This window comes from Phodopus roborovskii, unplaced genomic scaffold, assembly GCF_943737965.1.
Source record: "Phodopus roborovskii unplaced genomic scaffold, PHOROB, whole genome shotgun sequence".
Classification (NCBI taxonomy): domain Eukaryota; kingdom Metazoa; phylum Chordata; class Mammalia; order Rodentia; family Cricetidae; genus Phodopus; species Phodopus roborovskii.
In genome coordinates this window covers 62,288-83,253 of record NW_026126665.1, presented here as the reverse complement: position 1 = coordinate 83,253, position 20,966 = coordinate 62,288, and the positions used below count along the sequence as shown (strand labels likewise).

General features: G+C 37.5%; 1 long non-coding RNA gene across 2 annotated transcripts in view; it reads left to right on the top strand.

Moving 5' to 3' along the window:
• Positions 1–19,262, top strand: part of LOC127214113 (uncharacterized) — a 52,536-nt gene extending 33,274 nt beyond the window's left edge. For both annotated transcript variants that reach the window (XR_007833814.1, XR_007833813.1), the window contains exons 2-3: positions 3,940–4,014; positions 19,191–19,262. This is a non-coding gene — a long non-coding RNA (uncharacterized LOC127214113). The remainder of the gene's footprint in view (positions 1–3,939; positions 4,015–19,190) is intronic.
• The last annotated feature ends 1,704 nt before the right edge of the window (positions 19,263–20,966 follow it).

The following is a 20,966-nucleotide window of genomic DNA, read 5'->3' as shown; positions in this document are numbered from 1 at the left end:
CTCTCCCACCCTTCTAAGGGTCACCCAGGAAGTGCTTTGTTCTATTCATTAAACCTGGACTTATTAATTTAGTTTGACTGGTTTATTACATCAGCGGTGGTTTCCAATTTTTGGGGATTTAAAATTTACCAGTTTTTGTCTCCACTGTACAAAGGCTTTTTTGTTTTGTTTGTTTTTTGAGACAAGGTTTTTCTGGATAGCCTCAGCTGTCTTGGAACTGGCTCTGTAGACCAGGCTGGCCTCGAACTCATAATAGAGATAAGCACAAAGCCTTTTTTTTTTTTTTTTTTTAATTTGCCTACACACTTTGTTTTTGTTGATGATTATATTGGTTATCTTTCTGTTGCTAATATAAAACATCATGACCACAAAGAACTTAAGGCACAAAAAATTTGCAGAGGGAGATAGATAATGTTGGGGAGGTATGGCGGAAGTTGAGAGATCACATAAGCTCCAAATACAAAGCCTAGAGGGAACTGAAGTAGGGTGAGGCTATAAATTCTCACTTCCTGCTCTCACTGATATACTTCTTTCTGGGAGGTTGTGCCTCCTATGGATTCTATAGCCCCCTTCAATAAAGCCACCAATTGGTAACCATGACTTAAAAAACTGGAGTCTGGGGGTGGGGCAGGGAATGGGGATGGGTTGGGACAACCATGAAGATGACCACTGCGATACAGTTCTCATTTAAACCACCACAATTTTCCTCCTCCACCTCCTGTTGGCCACCTCTTCCTACCCAGGAGCCCTTTTGTTTTCACTTCTCAGGAATTCTTTTCTCTTCATTTTTCTCCTACTCTCTCAAGACCTCTTTTCTCATCTGGTCAGTGGCGGCACATCCCTTTAATCCCAGAACTCAGGAGGCAGAAGAAGGCCTATCTTTGTGAGAGCAAGGCCAGCCTAGCCTACAGAGTGAGTTCTAGAAAAAGAAGACCTCTTTTTCCTTTTATGGTCCCCTTTTAATTTTGTGACTTATGCCACCTTAATTATACACAATATAAAATTAAAATCTATTGTCTCTATGTTAGGGAAAAACATGCAGTGTTTATTGTTCTGAATCTGGGCTCCTTTGCATAATATAATTTCCAGCTGTATCCACCTTCCTATAAATGTTTTAATGTACCTATAAATGTTTTAATGTACATAATAGAACTTTAAAAAATCGTTTTATGTGTATTGGTGTTTGTGTGTTGGTGTTTTGCTTGCGTTTATATTTGTGTACTACATTTGTGAGCTACTGATGGTTGTGAGCTACCATCTGGGGCTGGGAGCTGAACCCAGGTACTCTTTTAAGCCATCTCTCCAGCCCTTATGCAATAAAATTTTATCCTTTTAAATATTATATGGTTTGTAAGCAATTAAACACACACACACACACAGACACACACACGAGTAATCAGAGCATGAGTCATCTAGTTTTTGCCAGAATTGCATTTTACATAACCATGGTGTTTTGCAAATCCAAAAAATTAGTGTTAGTGTAGTACTGAGAATTTGACTATAGGTTTTACTAGGATTTTACCTGTGTGTTTTTTTTTTTTTTCCTTTTAAATTTAGGTCGTAGTGATGTATAATAATATAATGTTTCATCATGTCTAGATTTGTCTGTTACCACAGTTGGCACTAAACTTCAGTTCACTACAAAGAAATATTATGCTATCCTTTTTGGGTCATCTGGCCCTTAAACTTAACCTTGGCACTTATCAATCTTTTTTTTAACTGTAATTTGTTGTTTGCTTTATCATTAGGTATCCTGTAAATAAGGCTTCTTAATTCACTCACACAATGACTTTGATATCTAAGTTGCTAAGTGTATCATTTCTTTTTGTAGGCTTTTTTTTTTTTTTTTTTCCTTTTTTGCTATTGCAAATAAATCTGTTGTCAGTGGTGAGGGGACAAAAAACTCCTGAGGAGTTCCCATAATCTTTTAGGGACTTCAACACAGGCCAAACTGAGATATTACCTTTATTGTGAAAAAGGACTGGCTAGTTGGAACATGAACTTAAAAGTGAGGATTAAGAGAAAGAGAAGTACTCAAAAGAAAGCAAGACACATCCAAATGTGGATATATGCTTCCTAAAGGACAGAAGGGGAAAGTAAGGTACCCAACAAATTGTAGCTATGACTTCTAAATGGAGAGGAAAAATTATATGGAAAAGTTTTCATATTTACTAGCTATGTATAGTGTTTTCATGGCTTTCAAGTTATACCTCAAAAGGCTGTTAAGAAACCTTCCCTCCCAGTCCTCTTTTGATAAGTGAGATGGCTCCACAGGTGTCTCGGATGGAAATATAGTCTGATAAGGTTAAAATACCCAGGAGCCACTAGAGTTGCACAATGTGTGTGTAATTTTCTTCTCCAGTTTCTGATGAGATTCCTAAGAAATTCCAGGCTTGCAGTAGGGATGGGAGAAGAAGAACCTTGAAGGTCAGTGATTCAGTTAGTGATTGTGCTGTGGAATTCTTGCTTCTCTGCTTACAGGAGGCTTTAACTGGATTTCAGGCTGAGAGGTTCCCTGTCCTCTGCATGCCCTCAATTTCTCCTGCTTTTCTGTCCTGCTTAATTATGAACATGAACATTTATGTGTAGGTTTATGTTAATCTTTCTTTCTCTAGGGTGAGTATTGGATTGTGCAATTCTTACTTATATTTGTGCCTGCCTGTTTTGTCAACTGCTTAAAGTGAGGTATTAAAACTAACTAAATTGTGTGTTTAGGGCTGGGATATAGCTCAGTTGTAGAGCCCATACTTAGTAGATGCAGTCTTGGGCTCCTTGGTACTATAGGGGTTGGAGAAATGGTGCTTTTTCCTCCTTCCAAATGTTTCCAGCTATTTTATTTGGTGCATATGTGCTTTGTATTATTATATCTTTTGATGAAATGACTTATTAACTGTAGATCTCCATATTTTAAAATGTACTTTGAGTGCTAGTATATATGTCCTGCCTATCAGGATTGCTTTTCATAAATAGGTGCTTTTATTTAAAAGTTAGGTGTATAATCCCAGGATAGTCCTACATACCTTTAATTGCAGTGTGGATCAGCTATAGGTTTTGGGTTAGGCAAGACTGTTTTATTATATCTGACAGAACAAGATAAGGATAAATGCTTTTTATTATGTAGGGTATCACATGGATTTGTGTTTCTATAGTTAGATAGAAGACCATGACCACAAGCAACTTGGGAGAAAAGGATTTATTTCATCTCATATGTCACAATGATAGTTCATCATTGAAGGAATTTGGGGCAGGAACTAATGAGAGGTCATGGAGGAATGTTTCTTACTGGCTTGCTTCTCATGACTTGCTCAACCTGCTTTCTTATAGTACTCAGGACCACCAGCTCAGGGGTGATTCTGCCCACAGTGCACTGGGCCCTCACACATCAATCATTATTTAAGAGAATGTGCTAAGAAAATGTGCCACAGGCTTGCCCATAGGCTGGTTTAGTGGGAACATCTTCTTAGTTAAGAATCCTTCTTCCCAAGTGACTCTAGCTTTTATCAACTTGACATAAAAATCATTGGTGATTGACTGTAATGACAATAAAAACATAATCATTTTCCTTGTTATATTTCAATTTTATTTCATCTACCTTAATCTTTTTTTTAATGTGTATGATGTTTTGCTTGAATGGATATAGTGCTTATAGAGAACAGTAGAGGATGTTGGATCCCCGGGAAATGTTACAGATAATTGTGAACCACTATGTGGATACTGGTTCTAGGCCTTTTGCAAGTGCAAGACATGCTCACTGAGCCACCTTAGCATCGCAGATACCTTTCTTTCTAAATAGCTTTGTACTACCTTTAAAACATTGTCCTACCCCTAATTGGCAAATTAGTGGTTTTAAATAAACTAGGATGCTAGGCTTATATTCAAGTGAAGATACAGTTATTTTCATATTTGTGTTTTCTAACTTTTTTATTTTTTCTTTTTTAGTGAAAATGTGCTCTTTGGAATGGGAAATCCTCTACTTGACATCTCTGCTATAGTAGACAAAGATTTCCTTGATAAGTAAGTATTAAATGCTTCATGAATACAGCGTCAAACATCCACTGATCAAACAGTGGAATTGGGCTGGTAGGATGGTTCAGTGGGTAAAAATATTCCTGTCCAGGCTGACAACCCAAGTTTGATCCCTGGGACCTGCATGGTGGAAGGAGAAAACTAACTCCTGCAAGTTGTACTCTGACCTCCAAACATACATGCATGCACATACATGCACACATATAGTAAATGAGTAGATAAATGTCAAAAGACAACCACTAAGAAAAACTTCTAGAATAGAATTTACCGAATAACACTCTAAGTTAGAGGAAAACTCAGGAAATTGAAATTTATTAGTTCACTGTTATTTAAGTAATTCACAGTTCACAGTTTTGTTTTGTTTTTGTGGTGGGGGATATATTTTGTTTATTCCTAATACTTTTTTCAGTTAAAATTTATTCTATAGTATGTATGGTGGTATATACTTATAATCCCAGTACCCAGTACTAGAGGATTGTTGCAAGTTTGAGGCAAAGCTGCTACATAATAGGTTTGAGGCAAGCCTAAGTTACTTGAGACAATGTGTGGAAACAAACAAAGATAAAGAAGCCACACAAAATCAAATGGTGCTGAGACAGTTGCATTTTCACATGCTAGAGAGTAAGTAATACTGACCTGTACATAATTTAACTTAGTAGCAAACAAAATCCTAAGCTTAAGAACTAAAACTATAAAAATCTTAGAGAAAAAATCAGAAGTAAATCTTTGTCTTGGATTTAGCACTATATTATTAAATTATTAGTAACAGAACAAGCAGTAAAAGAGAAAAAAGATAAAATGGACCTTATCAAGAATATGAAACTTTTCTGTATCAAAGGAACACTACCCAGATATTAAGGTTTGGGTTTGTAGCTGTTGTAGGTGTTGTAGGGTGCTTGGTTAGCGTGTAGAAGGTTCTGGTTTCATTACCAGCATAGAGAGACAGATACACACACATACACACGGGTCTGGTGTCTGGTATTTAGAGCAGTGGTTCTCAACCTTACTAATGCTGTGACCCTTTAATATAGCTCCTTATGTTGTTGTGCCCCCCCCAACTATAACATTGTTTCATTGCTACTTTATAATACTGTAATTTTGCTATTGTATCAGTTGTAATGTAAATATCTGATATGCAGGATATCTGATATGTGACCCCAAATGGGTTGAAACCAACAGGTTGAGATCCACAGATTTAGAAGATTAAAAATTTTATAGCTAATAAACAAAACCAGGGTCAATGAGGTGGCTCATTAGGTAATGGCATTTGTCACCAAGCCTGACATCATGAGTTCAGACCCTTTACCCTACATGATAAAAGGAGAAAACCTACCCTTCCAACTTGTCTTCTCTTCTCTGTGTCTTTTTTTGTCTTGTCTCTGATAGAGGCAATTCCTTACTAGAGAGCCCTTCTTCCAAATGTCACTAGTTTGTGTCAAGTTAATGAAAACTAACCAGCACATTGCTCTATTCCTTTTCATCCAAATATAAATAGAATGTAAGTTAGAAAAATGTATAATTTGCTTATTTTAATTAGTATTAAATTGCATTGATCTTTTTTTAAAGCTTAATAATTTTCTTCTTGACTTTTCAAAACATTTCAGGTGTCAAAAACTATTTTGTATGTACCTATGGCCAGAGGTTCATGTTGGATGCTTCCTTTATTGCTCTCCACTTATTTTTTGAAACAAGGGCTCCATTGTTGGCCAGGAAGTCTGTAGAAACCATCTCTCTATGCTGTCCTTAACAGATGTGTACCTCTGTGCTTTGTGGATGCTGGGATCTGAATTCAGGTTTACTTACTGAGCCATCTTCCTAGCCCCCAGTATTTCAGTTCTTGAATTCGAAAGTTGTTTATCTGCCTAAAATTGATCTGTTTTCAGAATACAATAAGCATTGCTGTAGTTTAGAGATATGAATAGGTGGGAAAAACAGAATATTTACATACTTCAGAAAATTTTCTGAAATATCCTCATTGTTTATTTTCTTATTATAAATATAGTTTTCTTTGAACTACAGAGAACAAAATAAGGATCTGTAATTGAAAATAAAAATAGCATTAAGTTAATTAGGTATCCAATTTGGCAAAATATCAGAACTGAAAACTAATAGGCTTATTTGTGATGAGAAACTGGCTACTGGAATGAACTTCTGTGGCATACCCAGGAGACAGTGTAGGTGTGGGGGAAATGTGGAATATGTACACATTTCCAGATGAGCAGTGGTCTAATATGGAGAGTAGCAGAAGAGGATGCATTAATAGGATGGAAAAGGGAAAGATTGTAAAAGGTAGATTTACAAGATTAAAGTCACAGAAGAGGAAGGAGAGAATTAATGGAATGGTGATTGGAAAAATCATTGGAAGTCAAAACACCCTGCCTTAGACTAGTTGAAGAAATGTGTATTTTTTTCAGAGATCTAAATTTTTTCAACTGGGAAGTTGGTAGGCAGAGAAAGCATGCATGAAATACGGTGTTTAATATTTATCCTAAAGTTGATTGTAAATTTCACTACAAAATCAATACCAACTATTTACAAACTAATAATTCATATAGACATATATTATAAATGGGTATATGGTAGGTTTGAGTGTGAAAAAAGTTTGACTGTCAAGTGAGATTGTATACATATAATTGATTGGTTTTAAAACTACCAGTCTTTGGTCTCATACACAATAAAGGCTCTACCATTAAGTTCCCTGTCTTTATTCCTTCCTTCCTTCCTTCCTTCCTTCCTTCCTTCCTTCCTTCCTTCCTTCCAATTTATTTATTTAATATGCATACCGTGTTCTATCTGCATGTATCCCTGTAGGACAGAAGGTGGCACCAGATCTTATAGATGGTTGTGAGCCACCATGTGGTTCCTGGGAATTGAATTCAGGACCCCTAGAAGAACAACCAGTGCTCTTAACCTCTGAGCCATCTCTCCAGCTCCTATCTTGATTTATTTATGATCAAGTATTGCTATATAGTCCTGGTTGACCTGAAATTCATTATATTGACTAGGTTGGCCTTGAGCTTATTGTAATATAACTTCTATAATGCCTGAATTTTTATTGCAACTATGCACTTCTCCCTGGCTCAGTTAATTGTTTTCTTTTCTAAGGCAAGGTCTTAGCTCTTTCTCAGGTTGTAGTAATTGCTCCATAGCCCATGCTGACCTCCAACTTGCTTCATAGCACAGGCTGACTTCAAATTACTGCTGTTTTGCTGTGTCAGCCCCCTGAGTGCTGGGGTTATGATACACACCACCATGTTTGGTTTGTTCAGGCCTAGGAATTAAACCTAGGTCTTTGTGCATGTTATTAACTAAATCATATCCCCCCAGATGGCAGCTTAGATTTTATTACAAATTTGTATTCTCTTCATGGGTGTATACTTTCTGTGAGATTTATTCTAGTAGTAGTGATTATAGTCACAAAAGGCAAACCCTGAAATCAAAGTTTTTAGGCTAAAATCCTTGAAGTCTGAAAGTTTCCCAGAGCACAGTTCTAAAAGATTAAAATCTCAGAGTTTTAAGTCTGGAGAGCTGAAATCTCAAAAGCTGTATTTTCCATAGGGTGGTTGTTGTGGAGGTATAGCAAGCTGTGTAAGCAGTAGAAGTATATTTTCAGTTGTTTGCAAAAGAGTTGAATTATGTTAGGTTGAAAAAATACATATTTGGTGTGTATGTATACAGTGTTTCTGGATGAAATATGTGTGAATCTGAATAGACCAGATAGGGAGGATCTGGTTGTCATTGTGGCCCATCACTACCAGATCACCCTGAGCTCTCAGATAACAATATGGAAAAACCACTGGTATCTTAGATCTGGGAGGCAATTTTCTTCTGGCTTAGATATCAAAACTCTACATTCCCAGGTCTTTGGATTACAGATTTTCTTTAACACCCTTTGTCCCTTCCTTGGGTCCTTCATCTTTTGACTTTGGACTAAGAGTTACTTATAAGGTGATCAGATGACCTCTTGTAGAACTTGTTTACCTCTGTAGGCACAGCCACCAACTCCTGTAGTAAATTCCCTCTCCTGTATCGCTACGTGTGTATATGTGTATGTCTGGTTGGTCCAATTTTTCTGGAAATCCATTACTTGTATACATTAGGTATTAGGAGAGCCAGATACAATTCCTTCTTACTGTGCTACTTAACAGTCTAAAAGCAGAAGACATCTATTGTTCACTTGTAAGAAAGCTGTGATAATGTAATGGCATACACCTATAGTTGTAGCCCTCCATGAGGCTGAGTGAATTCCGAAAGTATAGTGACAAAGATGTTATTAAGACAGGAGGATCATGAGTTTGAGTTCAAGCTACCCTGGGCTACAGTCCAAAACCCTCCTTGATAAGTTATGAAGCTACTTAATGTGGTATGGAGGGAAAAGCTAATTAAAACTGACACTTCAAAAATAAAATCTCAACTGTAATGCCAAAGGCAATAGCCATCTTTTCAAATGGCTGAGGTACTTACAAAATTTGTAGATCATAGCCACACTTCAAATAAATACAAGTGCTGTGATATGAAGACCATGGAAGTTGAAATATGTGAAAAATACAGGAAGCCAGGTGTGGGAGGGTATAAGCCTATAATGTCAGTATTTTGGTCAGGAATACCAGGCATCATAATTTAAAGCCAGTGTGGTCTTCATTGAGAGAAACACGAACAAGTCAGCCAAACATCAACCCCCCCCTTTTTTTTTTCCTTCAAGACAGGGTTTCCTGTGTAGCTTTGACTGTCTTGGAACTACCTCACTTTGTAGACCAGGATGGGCTTGAACTCAGAAATCTGCCTGCTTCTGCCTTCTGAGTGTTGGGATTAATAAAGGCGTGTGCCGCCACTGCCTGGCAATAAATCTCTTCTTATAAATTACTTATTTATGTCCTACATGTGTCTCTTTGCTCAATCTCAGTAGTTGGCTTCACAAAATAAGAATTCAACAAATTCAGCAGTCTGATGAACCAATGAAAGACACTTGCTGATGCAGAGATACCTATGGTATTATGCAACATGACATGGTAAAATATTTGCATGTCTTTCCAAAAAATCCTAAGTACTGTCAATTTTTATTTGAAGATTTAGTACACTTAGTGAAATTTTTAAAATGAACTTCAGTGTGAGAAAAGAATCTATTTTCTTTTTATTATTTTTTTTTTCTTATTTTACATATCAATCCCAGGTCCTCCCTCCCATTCTTCCATGTCCCCCCCCCCTCCACAGGGAGGGTGATGCCTTCCAGGAGGGATCATCAAAATCTTTCAAGTCATTTGGAGTAGGGATTAGGCCCTCCCTCTTGCCTCTAGGTTAAGGGAGTATCCCTTCTTGGGGAATATGCTCCCAAAGTTCTTTTGTGTAACAGGGACACATCCTGGTTCCACTGTCAGAGGTCCCTTAGACTGCAGCCTTCTAACTGAGACCCATGTTCAGGTGGTCTGTTTCAGTCCAATGCTGGTTACCCATTACCTCCCCCTTTTCAGGTCAGCTGTCTCTGTGGGTTTCTGTAGCCTGGTCTTGTCCCCATTTTCTTATCATTCCCCCCTCTCTGCATCTGGATTCCAGTTCGGCTCAGTGTTTAGCTGTGGGTGTCTGCTTCTGTTTCCATCAGCTACTAGATGAGGGCTCTATGATGATAGGGTAGGTAAGTCAGTCATCAATCTCATTATCAGGGAAGGGCATGTAAGAGGGCTAATCTCCAAAATATACAAAGAACTCAAGAAACTAGTTACCAGAGTACCAGATAACCCTATTAAAAAAATGGGGTACAGAACTGAAGAGAGAATTCTCAATAGAGAAAATCAAAAAGGCTGAAAGACACTTAAGAAAGTGATCAACATCCTTAGCTATCAGGGAAATGCAAATCAAAACAACTCTGAGATACCATCTTACTTCTGCCAGAATAGCTAAAATTAGAAACATCAATGACAACTTATGCTGGAGAGGATGTGGAGAAAGGGGAACACTCCTCCACTCCTGGTGGGAGTGCAAACTTGTACAGCCATTTTGGAGATCAGTATGGCGGTTCCTCAGGAAAATAGGAATTAGTCTACCACAGGACCCGGCAATCCCCCAATTAGTCATATACCCAAATGATCCACAGCCATGCAACAAAGACGTGTTCAACTATGTTCATAGCAGCATTATTTGTAATAGCAAGAACCTAGAAGCAACCTGTTGCCCCTCAACTGAAGAATGGATAAAGAAGATGTGGCACATCTACACAATGGAATACTACCCTGTGGGGGTGGGGGGGCAATGGAATCTTGAGATTTGCAGGCAGTGGATGGGACTTGAAAAAAACCATCCTAAGTGAGGTAACCCAGTCACAAAAAGAGGAACATGGTATGTACTCACTCATATATGTGTTTTAGACCTAGAACAAAGGATCACCAGCCTATAATTCACACCGCCAGAGAAACTAGGATACAAGGAGGATTCTAAGAGATTCATACAAGGTCCCTCACAGAAGGGGAAAGGAACAAGATCTCCTGAGCATAAATGGGAGTAGGGGGCGGGCAGTGAGTGGATAGGGAACTAGGAGAAAGAGAATGGGAGGAGAGGAGGAGAGCATGTAGGACTAAGAAGATTGAGTCAGGGGAGGAATAGATGAGAGCAGAGAGAGAGAGAGAGAGAGGACTATAAAAGAGGAAACCATTATAGGTTTGCAGAGAAAACTGACCCTAGAGAATGTACAGAGACCTACAAGGATGACCCCAACTAACAATCTGAGCAACAGTGGAAAGGAAAAGAATCTATTTTCAATAAAAGGAAAAATATGGAAAAACAGAAAGAAAGAAAGTAAATGGGCTTAAGTTGGTCATTTCCATCCCCGTTTGACAGCTCATCTTTCTGTTTTTTCTCTGCCATCTAATTATCTGCTTTTTTTTTTTTTTTTTCTGGTTTAGCTTTACAAGTAGCACGTGGTATTTTATATCCATGCTTCCCACCCAGTCCCTCAGGAAGTGCCTCTCATGGTGTGCACAATGCACAGATCTTAGACATATTTTGCTGATAGTCAGAATCTTACTCACTTTGTGGGTAATGTAGGGATTTGGGTTTTGTCCGCTATTCAGAGATGGAGATGAAGCTGAACAGGATCAGGCAGGCACTGACTTCAGCATGACTACAGAGAAGTATTGCCAATTATTTCAAACTGTTAGCATTATTTTTCGTATAATTCAGTGTGCTATGTATTCATTTTCATATCATTTCCAGCACTAGAATGAAATTATATAAAGATTTTTAGAAATGTATAATTTGTTATACGCAGTTTTTGCAAATTAAACACTGGAAGTGTGATATCACAGCACTGACTTTTGATATAAGCCTATGCATGTGTGTGAAATTTCTGAGACTTCTTCAGTAGAGGAGATGTTGTATTTACATCTTCATTTGTAGAAGGTAACATTTCCGAAGATCTCATTTCTTTCAGTTATTGTATATGAAATGGTAATTCATCAAGATGTAGTTGTGGTTGAGAGTAGGTCTCATTATTGTCCAGGCTGGCCTCACTTAGTGGTCCTCCTGCCTTTAGCTTTCTTGAGTGCTGAGATTACAGGCATGAGCCACCATTCCTGGATCATAGATTTTAGGAAATAGGGACAGAAGGAGACATAGAATGGGCATGCACAGCTTTCAGGGGTTGATTTTCTGTGGGCTCCTAGCATTGAACTCAGGCCCTCAGCCCTGGTAGCAAGTGCCTTAATCTGCTGAGCTGTCTTTGTCTACTTTCTCTCTGGAGATTTTTATATTTCTCATCAGAGTCCTAGACTGTCTTTCATAGTACCTCATATCACTAGAGTCACAATGAGCTGAGTCTATACAATTGTTAACCTTAGTGGTAGATACTTATATGTTTTTTTTTAAGTATTTATTTATGAATATGGCTTATCTGCTCACTGCTCTATCTTTGCTGTCATTGTTACTATACATGGCGTGCTTCTGCTGCAAAGACACCTATGCCAATATTGCCTATTTTATTGCATGAATTGGCCTGTGAAGTGTTCCATCATGTTTTGTTTTTCAAATCCACTTTCAAAAATGTAAATAAATGTCCTCTAAAAACAAGACCCATTAAAAGTAATTACAGAAGGAGATTTAATAAGGAGAAACACTGAGCTTATTAGCAGGAGGTGGGAGTGGAATCTCAAGATGTGTATGAGTTCCTGACAAGAACTCCACATGTCATATGAATATCATATGATATATCACATATCACATATCATATGAATCAGAGGCCTATGGTGAAGTAAGATCTAATAGAGTCCATTACATTTAATAATAGGATACCAAAGGTGACTGAACTAAAAAGAACACCGAGGGAAGTCATGTATGGCACATGGCCTATAATTCCAGCAAGAGCCAACTTGAGCCACACAGCAAGTCCCAGGTCAGCCTGAGTTACACAGCAAGACTGCTAAAACCAACACCACCCTCCAAAAAAAAATGGAGTGTTTTGTGATATGGTTCAGTGGCAGACCACATGTTTAGTGTTGTTGTAGCACCAGTCTAATGGGCTAAAATCCCAGCAACCAACAGCAAAACGAAATAATTCAGAGACTAAATAATAGCTTATAATCTTGACCACATCCCTGTTGTTCATATTTATAATTTATACTTTGTTTACCTTCAAAATAAATTCAGGAGAGTGTTTTAGGTTGTAAAATAAATTGTAGTAACAGGTGTGTATTCTTTTTGTGTCCTTTAAAAGGTATTTTGCATTTTTCCCCTTTTTTGTAAATGACTATAAGGAATTTGATTTTGAGCTTTGAAATGTCTGATTTGCATAGGATAAGCAAGCAAGCCACTACTACTCTAAGATTTCCTCTGTGATTTGTAAACAAAAGAGTACTCCAGTCTTAAAAGTTAGAATATTATTCTTTTAGGCAGCAAGAATAATAATTTGTGAGTAAGGCTATTTTGATCTTGGGTATAATAGGTATTTACCTAACTACAACTGGGTAAATTTGGTATTTCAGTGAAAAAATAGCTCACAAGTACAGATGTATAGGCACCAGTATATTGCTAGACATGTGTAAATAAATAAATGTGCACATAGGTATAGGAGGAGTAAAGTGTTTGGCCTGACCCAACAGAGATCTGACTTCTGTCCTATGGGTAGTCATTTACATCATTCTACTTGACAGATGTATGTTTGTCTTGTTTAGTGAAAGGACAGGCCACATCTATTTGTGTTAGGGAATAGGTTGGCCTACCTCAAGAAGATCAGCTGTGTCATTTAGTGTGGAGGTGTAGGGCCTTCTTACAGTCCAGGTAACTTGAGTTCAATTACATGAGCAATACATCATGCCTATATAAAGACACCCCCATAAAACCTCTACACTCTGAAACTCCTGAACCTCCTACCATGCCATATTGTTACATATTGATAATATATATGGGGAGGGGGCAATGCAAGTTTCAGATTTGGAATTCTCTTAGACCTGTCATATATTTTCTCTTGTGGCTTATTTTGACCAGTATTTTATTTCAGAATTTGAACATAATAGCTTTCAATGTATTTCATGAGTGCTTCTAGTAAATTATTGAGCCTAAATATGTCTTTAGGGACCTTCCAAGTTTGGAGTTGGTGTCAGAATTGAGGGCATTCTCGAGTCTTGTGTTTTATATAAACTACAGACAGAATATGTTATCAGACAGTCTCCTAGGAATCAGTGTGGAAGTGTCAAGTAATAGAAGAAAGATAAAATTAAGCAAAGTCAGGCGAGATGAGGAAGGAGAAAGTTTTAAGATCTGCCAAAAATATTACCTAGTTAGCTGGAAACCAGGTTGGAGAAAGAACACAGGAGAGGGCCTGCCATTAAGTTTGGGATTGGATAGCATCTGCCAAGAGCATGTTCAATGTTAGTGTTTCCCATCCATTGGTGAGGACCAGTGTGACTCAGGAGGCAAGCTTTACCTTTAAGCAGTTTGATCAAAGTCAGGCTATTTTCTGCCTGCTGCTTGCCTCCTGTGGGTCCTTTCTTCTAGTCCTTTTTGGTTCATTTCAGGTTCAGTGCTATTTATGAGCAAAGAGAAAAGTGTAGAGATGAGAAGGGGAAGAAAGAGGCAATAGAGGAACAGATAAAAACTGTTTTTTTTTTTTTTCTATTCTTATATGAAGGAACTGTATTTTCTTTCATGTTACTACCGCTTTTATCTATCATACTACTTAACTTTTTTGTTTGCTTACTGAATTTGAGGTCCTAAAAGGCAAGAAAGGAGTTTGTTATTTCTTTCTTATTTAGCTGAGCAAAAAAGGAAACTAACATTGAGTAGATGCCTCTTGTATGATGTGTCATATGACTTGCCAATGTCACATGTAGCCACTTCAGATTTTTAAATGTTCATATTTCATACACATGATTTAAAGAACAGATTCGCTGGGCATTGGTGGCACATCCCAACACGGGCAGGGATCTCTGTGAGTTTGAGGCTAGCCTGATTTATAGCGTGAGTTCCAGAACAGCTAGGACTATTTCACAGAGAAACCCTGTCTTGAAAAACAACAACAAAAACCAAAAATAAAAAACAAACAAACAAAAAACCAGATGCTTTCATACATATTAGTATTTTTGGTTTATAACTGAATAAAACTGATGAGTCACTTTTTTAGTGAATCCTAATTACCAGTGATTTTATACACCTACATTTACAGAAATACATAAGCTCCTTTTCCTTCTTAAAACTTTGTATTCCTTTTGTTCTTAAATTGTATTGTATTTTTACTCATCAGATTTTATCCTTATGTAATTTACTGATCACCCTGTTTCTGCAATAAAAATATATATGTAAATTTAATTCTAAAGCATCTCCCACTCATTATATTATAGTCTTCACCTAGTAAAACCACAAAAAGTGTGAGTAATTAGATAAAAGAAAACAATGGCCAGAAATACATCTTTTAATGTGTGAAACTGTTTTTAAAATATTTGTTTAGTAGGTTTAATCTTTCACTGCAATGAATAATGCTCAGGATTTCTGTGTGTGTGTGTGGTACTGGGGGTTGAGCCCAGGATTTTGCCAACTCTAGGCAAGTGTTAAAACCTAATTTTCCCTGTCAAAACTTTTTCTGAGACAGAGTCTTGCTGAGTTTGCACACTTAGACCCACTTCTGCCTTCTCAGTGTTAAGATTACAGGCGTATGCAGACTTTACCTTTTCCACTGTCCTAGCACTTGTACTAGCTGAGCAGTCTGGTCCCATTGTTTATTGGAGTCATAGAATTTTCAGCAGCACCAGTTATTTGAACACTGCCATACAAAAGACACATCAGTTGATAATTTGAGTAAACTTTTCAGTATTGTTGAAAGTAAAACTTAGAAGCCACCAGGATAGCTGATTAAAGTCATAGAGACTGGAATTAGGGAAGGTATACTTCAAAAAGTTTTTAAGGCTCTTGCCTCCCGTTCCCCATCCCCCATGCTGGGCATCAAACCTAGGGCATAGCTAATTGAGACCAGATATTCCATTCCATCCTGAATGTGGTAGCATTCCATGGTCTGAGGACTTGTACTGCATAAAAAGGAGGAAGCAAGCTGAGTATAATCATTTTTCACTGTTTCCTATTTGTGCATGTGACCAGCTGCCTCACACTCCTACTGCCATGTCATCCTCAACCCAATAACACGATGAATGTCCTCAAATTGTGAGCCAAGTTAACCTTTCCTTCTGAGGGTTGTTTTGGACAGGTTTTTTTTTTTTCCACAGCAATGAGGAAGATAACTGAGAGAAGTGTAAACATTTTGATGGCGGCTCGTATGGGATGGACAGGGACTCTGGCACTCAGAGCAGGGTGGCAGAGGACAGCTGGGGGGGCTGAACAGCCAAGGGGTTTTATATAGCGCTTCTTAGGGGGTGGAGTTTTCCCAGGGAGATTTCCAGGGTGGGGATTGGTTAGATTCCAATCCTTGAGGTCAGACTGGCTAGATCTCACGCTCAGGGATTGGTTGTTTCTTTTTTTTGCACAGGTTTAGGGTCAGATTTGTCTCTGGTTTCAGTGCCAAAGTGTGTTTCTTTCACTGGTCCCTTTTAGCCTTTTCACTGACTCTGATTCCAGGGGTAAAGTGTGTTTCTTTGGCACTGGTTTCAGGGTTAGGGCACATTTCTTTGGTTCTGGTTGCAGGGCCAAAGTGTTTCTTTGGCTCTGCTCAGGGTGTGTTTCTTTTGTTGGCCCTTTCCCCTTACAAGAAGGGTTTCCTAGGTCACACCCACTGTTGGTCTTTCTCTTGGAGGCATCATGTTTGCCTGAATAGTTCACAAAGTGTTGAGGAAGAGGTGATATTGTTGATTTCAGTGTGTTTTGTCCTGACAAATTGTTTTAAACAGTTATGAGTAAACATTCATTAAAAAATAATCACCAGGTGGTGTGATGATGGATCTCTGTGAATTTGAGGCCATCCTGATCTATAGAATAAGTTCTAGGATAACTAGAAACCCTTTCTTGCAAAACCAAAAACCAGACAAACAAAACCCTCAATTTTAAGGATGTTTCCATCCTCTCTGGGAAAGGTGGTTTTCCATGTCAGACTAATCAGATCTGCTCTTAGGATAGAAAGAGTCTGACTTCATTTTTAATTATTGGCATGTTTGTGTATGCAAATGAGTGTGTTGATGCTGGAAGAATCTCTGTTTAACCCAGGGCTTCACACATTCCAGGCAAGTGCTCATAACCCTGTAACAGATAATACTAATTATCAGCCTGGCAGAGTTTAGAATTTCTTAGGAGACCAGCCCCTGGGCATACCTGTGAGAGATTCTCTAGGTTAATCAGGCTGGGAAGACTTACTTTAACTTTGACACTATTCCATGGAATTCAGTTCCAGGTTGATTAAAAGTGAGAAAGTGAGCTGAGTGCTAGTAATAGAGTGACCGTTATTTCCTGCTTGCTAACTGCTCTTACACTGTGGCCAGTAATAGCTCTGCCACCATCACTTCTGTGACATGGTAAATGATCCTCAAATGTGAGCCCAAATACACCCTTTTTTCTCTTTTAGGTTTGTCAGAGTATCAAAGCAACAGGAAGAGTAACTAAGAACCCCTATGGCCTGTCTTCTGATATTTAATCCTTGTTAGATAGAAGAGAGCCAGAACCCTAGTTTGTAACCCTGGGACAAATAAATGTAAACTGTTTATATTTTGAAACTCTCTGAGCTTTGTTTAATAGAACTTTTCCTGAAATGTAATACATTCTTTATTAACACAGCACAGACAAACTTTTTAGATGAAAATTGTCAATTTCTTTTCCACTCTTGGAGGGCTTGAAAAATAGAACATTATGACCAGAGTTCCACATGTCTAACTTGTAACTTCATTCTTTACAGAAATAATGTAACAAAAGGATCTATAGTTAGTTTGTAGTGCCTTAAAATTTTTTAAAAATGTATTTTATGTATGAATGCTCTGTCTGCATGTATGCCTGCACTCCAGAAAAGGGTATCAGATCCCGCTATAGATGGCTGTGAGCCATCATATGGGTTCTGGGAATTGAACTCAGAATCCCTGGAAGAACAACCAGTTCTCTTAATTGCTAAGCCATCTTTCCAGCCCCTATTTTGTAGTGCTTTAAAGAGCCTCCCCATCCCCATGCCCTCATCACCCAATCACCCTGCCCCAAGACAGGTTTTCTCTGTGTAGCCTTGGCTGGCCTAGAACTCAAAGATACCTGACTGCCTCTGCCTACCAAGTGCTAGGATTAAGGGCGTGTACCACCATGGCCAGACAGGAATTGTTTATGTGCTAAATATTATGGACTGTTCTTTGTTTAGAACCTCAGAGTTGTTGTTTTTAATCTTGGGCAGTACAATACAGGTCCATTCAAAACAAACAGGTCTAGTATTTGTGAAAGAGGAAGGAAAAAAATAAAATCAACTTTACTTTTCTACTTAGACATCTGTTCTCTTGTTATGGGAGAGAGAGAAAACATAACAGGCTTGAGCAATGGAATTGATGACCTGGATGTTGTTGGTTTTCTGTTTCTGTGAAGACTTCAGAAGAAAAGTCTTTTCATCTTCAGCAGTACAAATGAGCCTGTTATAACATTTATAGCAACCTATGGTTTGTAGATAGAAAAACTGAGATAAAGGAGTATGGTTGTGTTCATGGTCAGCAAGCTAGTAAAGGGTGAGTTGAAAATCCCTGCTCATTGGAGTGCTCGCTATGCAATTAGGACCTGATTTTTGGTCCTTTTACCCACATAACAAGCTGACTTGAGGCTCATGACCACTTGTAAAGCCAGCCCTATGGGGACCAGAGACAGGAGGATCTCTGGGGCTTGCTTGCTGCCAGTTTAGTCGGAAAAAAAAAAAAAAAAAAAAAAAAAACAAAACAATGCTAGTTCAGGGATAGTCATGTCTCAGAGGAATAAGATAGAGTAATAGAGGAAGATACCTGGCACCTTCCCTTGGCCACTTAATCATGTGTGTATAGGCATGTGTATTCACATGCACATGTGCACGTATACCAGTTCCCCACCCATATCTACTAACAGCAGGAACAAAACCTTCAGCCAGGCCTGGTGGTGAAGGCTAATAATCCTGGCTTCTTGGGAGGCTGAGACAAGAGGACTGAAAGTTCAAAATCTACCTGGACTACACAATAGGTCAAGGTCAGCCTAGGCAACTGAGTGAGATACTTTCTCAGAGTGAAAGGGAAAATGGGCACTTGCTTAGCATGTATGTGTATGAGTGGGAGGGAGGCATAGCAGGGGTGAATATGAAAACTCGAGACACTCTCATTTAGTACATAGCTTGGTATGTGGTAAATGTTTATTGTGTAGTTAATGGATGAATAATCACATTGTTTTGTGAACTTTTCAAATTCTTAACACTGGAGTTAGTCTTTGAATTTGAAACTTCTGGAAGAGAGTACTGTTACATGTGACTCACTGTAGAGGACTACCCAAGATACCTTTTGTTTCAGTACGCTGTCAGCTTAATGCCTTCAAGCCCTGGGGTATTGTCAGAGGAAGTGATTAATGATAGTAAAGAGTCAGCTGCTTGGATATTCTTGATGTTTTGTCAATTAAGTCAGAGACATACACCAGTGTTGTAGAGCTCATTTGATAGAATTCAACAGATTGTACATTCCAGCTGGACTGGAGGACATGCAGTTAAATGAATCTTGAAGCAATTATGTCTGTATGTTTATCTGACTAGTGTGTTAATTTGTGTGCTGCAGGTATTCGCTGAAACCAAATGACCAGATCTTGGCTGAAGACAAGCACAAGGAATTGTAAGTTCATTAGATCTCTATGAAGTAGATGTATGTAAGCCACTTGATTTAAAATTTTATATGCACGCACTATAGCTGTAATCATAGTTGGCTTAGTTTAATTTGCACTGTATAATTTGTGCTATCTCAGATGAACCCTTGGGTACTTGTTTGTGATATTCATTGAAATATTTCACATTGTATTTCACTTTCCAGGTAACATGTATGTTTGAAACACACATTTCTTTCTCTTTCCCTGGATAACACATGAAATGCATGGTTAATTTTGTTGTTTATGGCAGGTGCTTTCTCTAGCACTTCCTAAAGATAAAGAGACATGGTTTTTAGTTTTATACAAAAGCAAATACCTGGTTATTGTTTACGATAAATTATGTCAAACATGAAGCATGAAGTGTGAATACTCTTGCATTTTTTTTATTGTACTTCTTTTAGACTCCCTTTTTTTTTTAATTTTGAAAAATACTATAGGGAGCTGGGATATTTTCTTTGACATTTTTTTCTATTTGACATTTTAAAGATTGCCATCTGACAAGCACTGTCAGATATTAGTTACAAATCATTTGTTTGGGAAATTTGAAACTTATGCCAATCTTTTAAATATGGTTCTCTAAAGAAGGAAGCTTTACATTTTGTATATGTATGTATGTATGTATGCATGTATATTTAAGATGGTCTATTTTCCCCATTACTCAGTAAAGAACATGCTTGTAATGTTGAATATTATATAAACAGACAACATCAATACTGTAAAAGGAAGAACTGGATTTAACTTTAATTCTAATATTAATTAGGTTACACCATATTACTTATTCTGCATATTAATGGTCTCTACCCCATTTACAATTATATTGATTTTCCCCAAGTTTCTTGGAAATTTTCTTAGTATACTAGATTAAAGACATTATATTAATTAATTATTTGTACTAAAGTTCTCACTTTGTAGTTCAGGCTGACAAAGTATCATGATGTGCCCTGGCTGCTTTTGAATTCAGGGTAATGCTGCCCGCCAGGTGCTGGGGTTAGGGATTACAGAAGAGAGGCATAACACCCTGTACCCATTTTATCTTCGTATCTAACTCAGGTCAATCTTGATTTACTTAATTTAGTCTTCATTTATAAATACATGTACATTATGTATTGTTTTCTATGTAGTATACTAAATAGCTGGTATTCAACTTGTTTTAATGTTTATTTAGAAGTTAATGTTTATTTAGAACTGTCCAAGATACAGTTCACCTTCATTTTTAGAGCTATACTAATGATTTTTTTCTTGAAATGTATTATGAAAAAATAATTTCTAACATTTAATTTTATCTGAAAAATTAAATTGAAACTATGGGAAAATTAAGCATATACTATATATTCATCTACATAACTCACCTCTGGATTTTCTCATTTTTATTTTATTGTACTTATTTATCATGTTTTGTCTTCAATCCATTCAATTCATTAATTTGTCTTTTTATTTTTGGATTAATTTCAAAGTAAGTTTCAGAATTCTTCCCCCTAAATTACTGGAGTTTTTTATAGTTGAGTGTTTTTTTTTGATTTGGTCTTTGGGTTTTTTTTGTTTTGTTTTGGTTTTTGTTCTAATTTCTTATGCTAGAATTTTGAATATGTGTGACTTTTTTTTTTTTTTAAGTAAGGCCTTCTTTTTTTATTTCCTCCTTTATTTCTTTTTCTTTTTCCTGAACCCCTCTTTTGACATAGACTTTCACTATG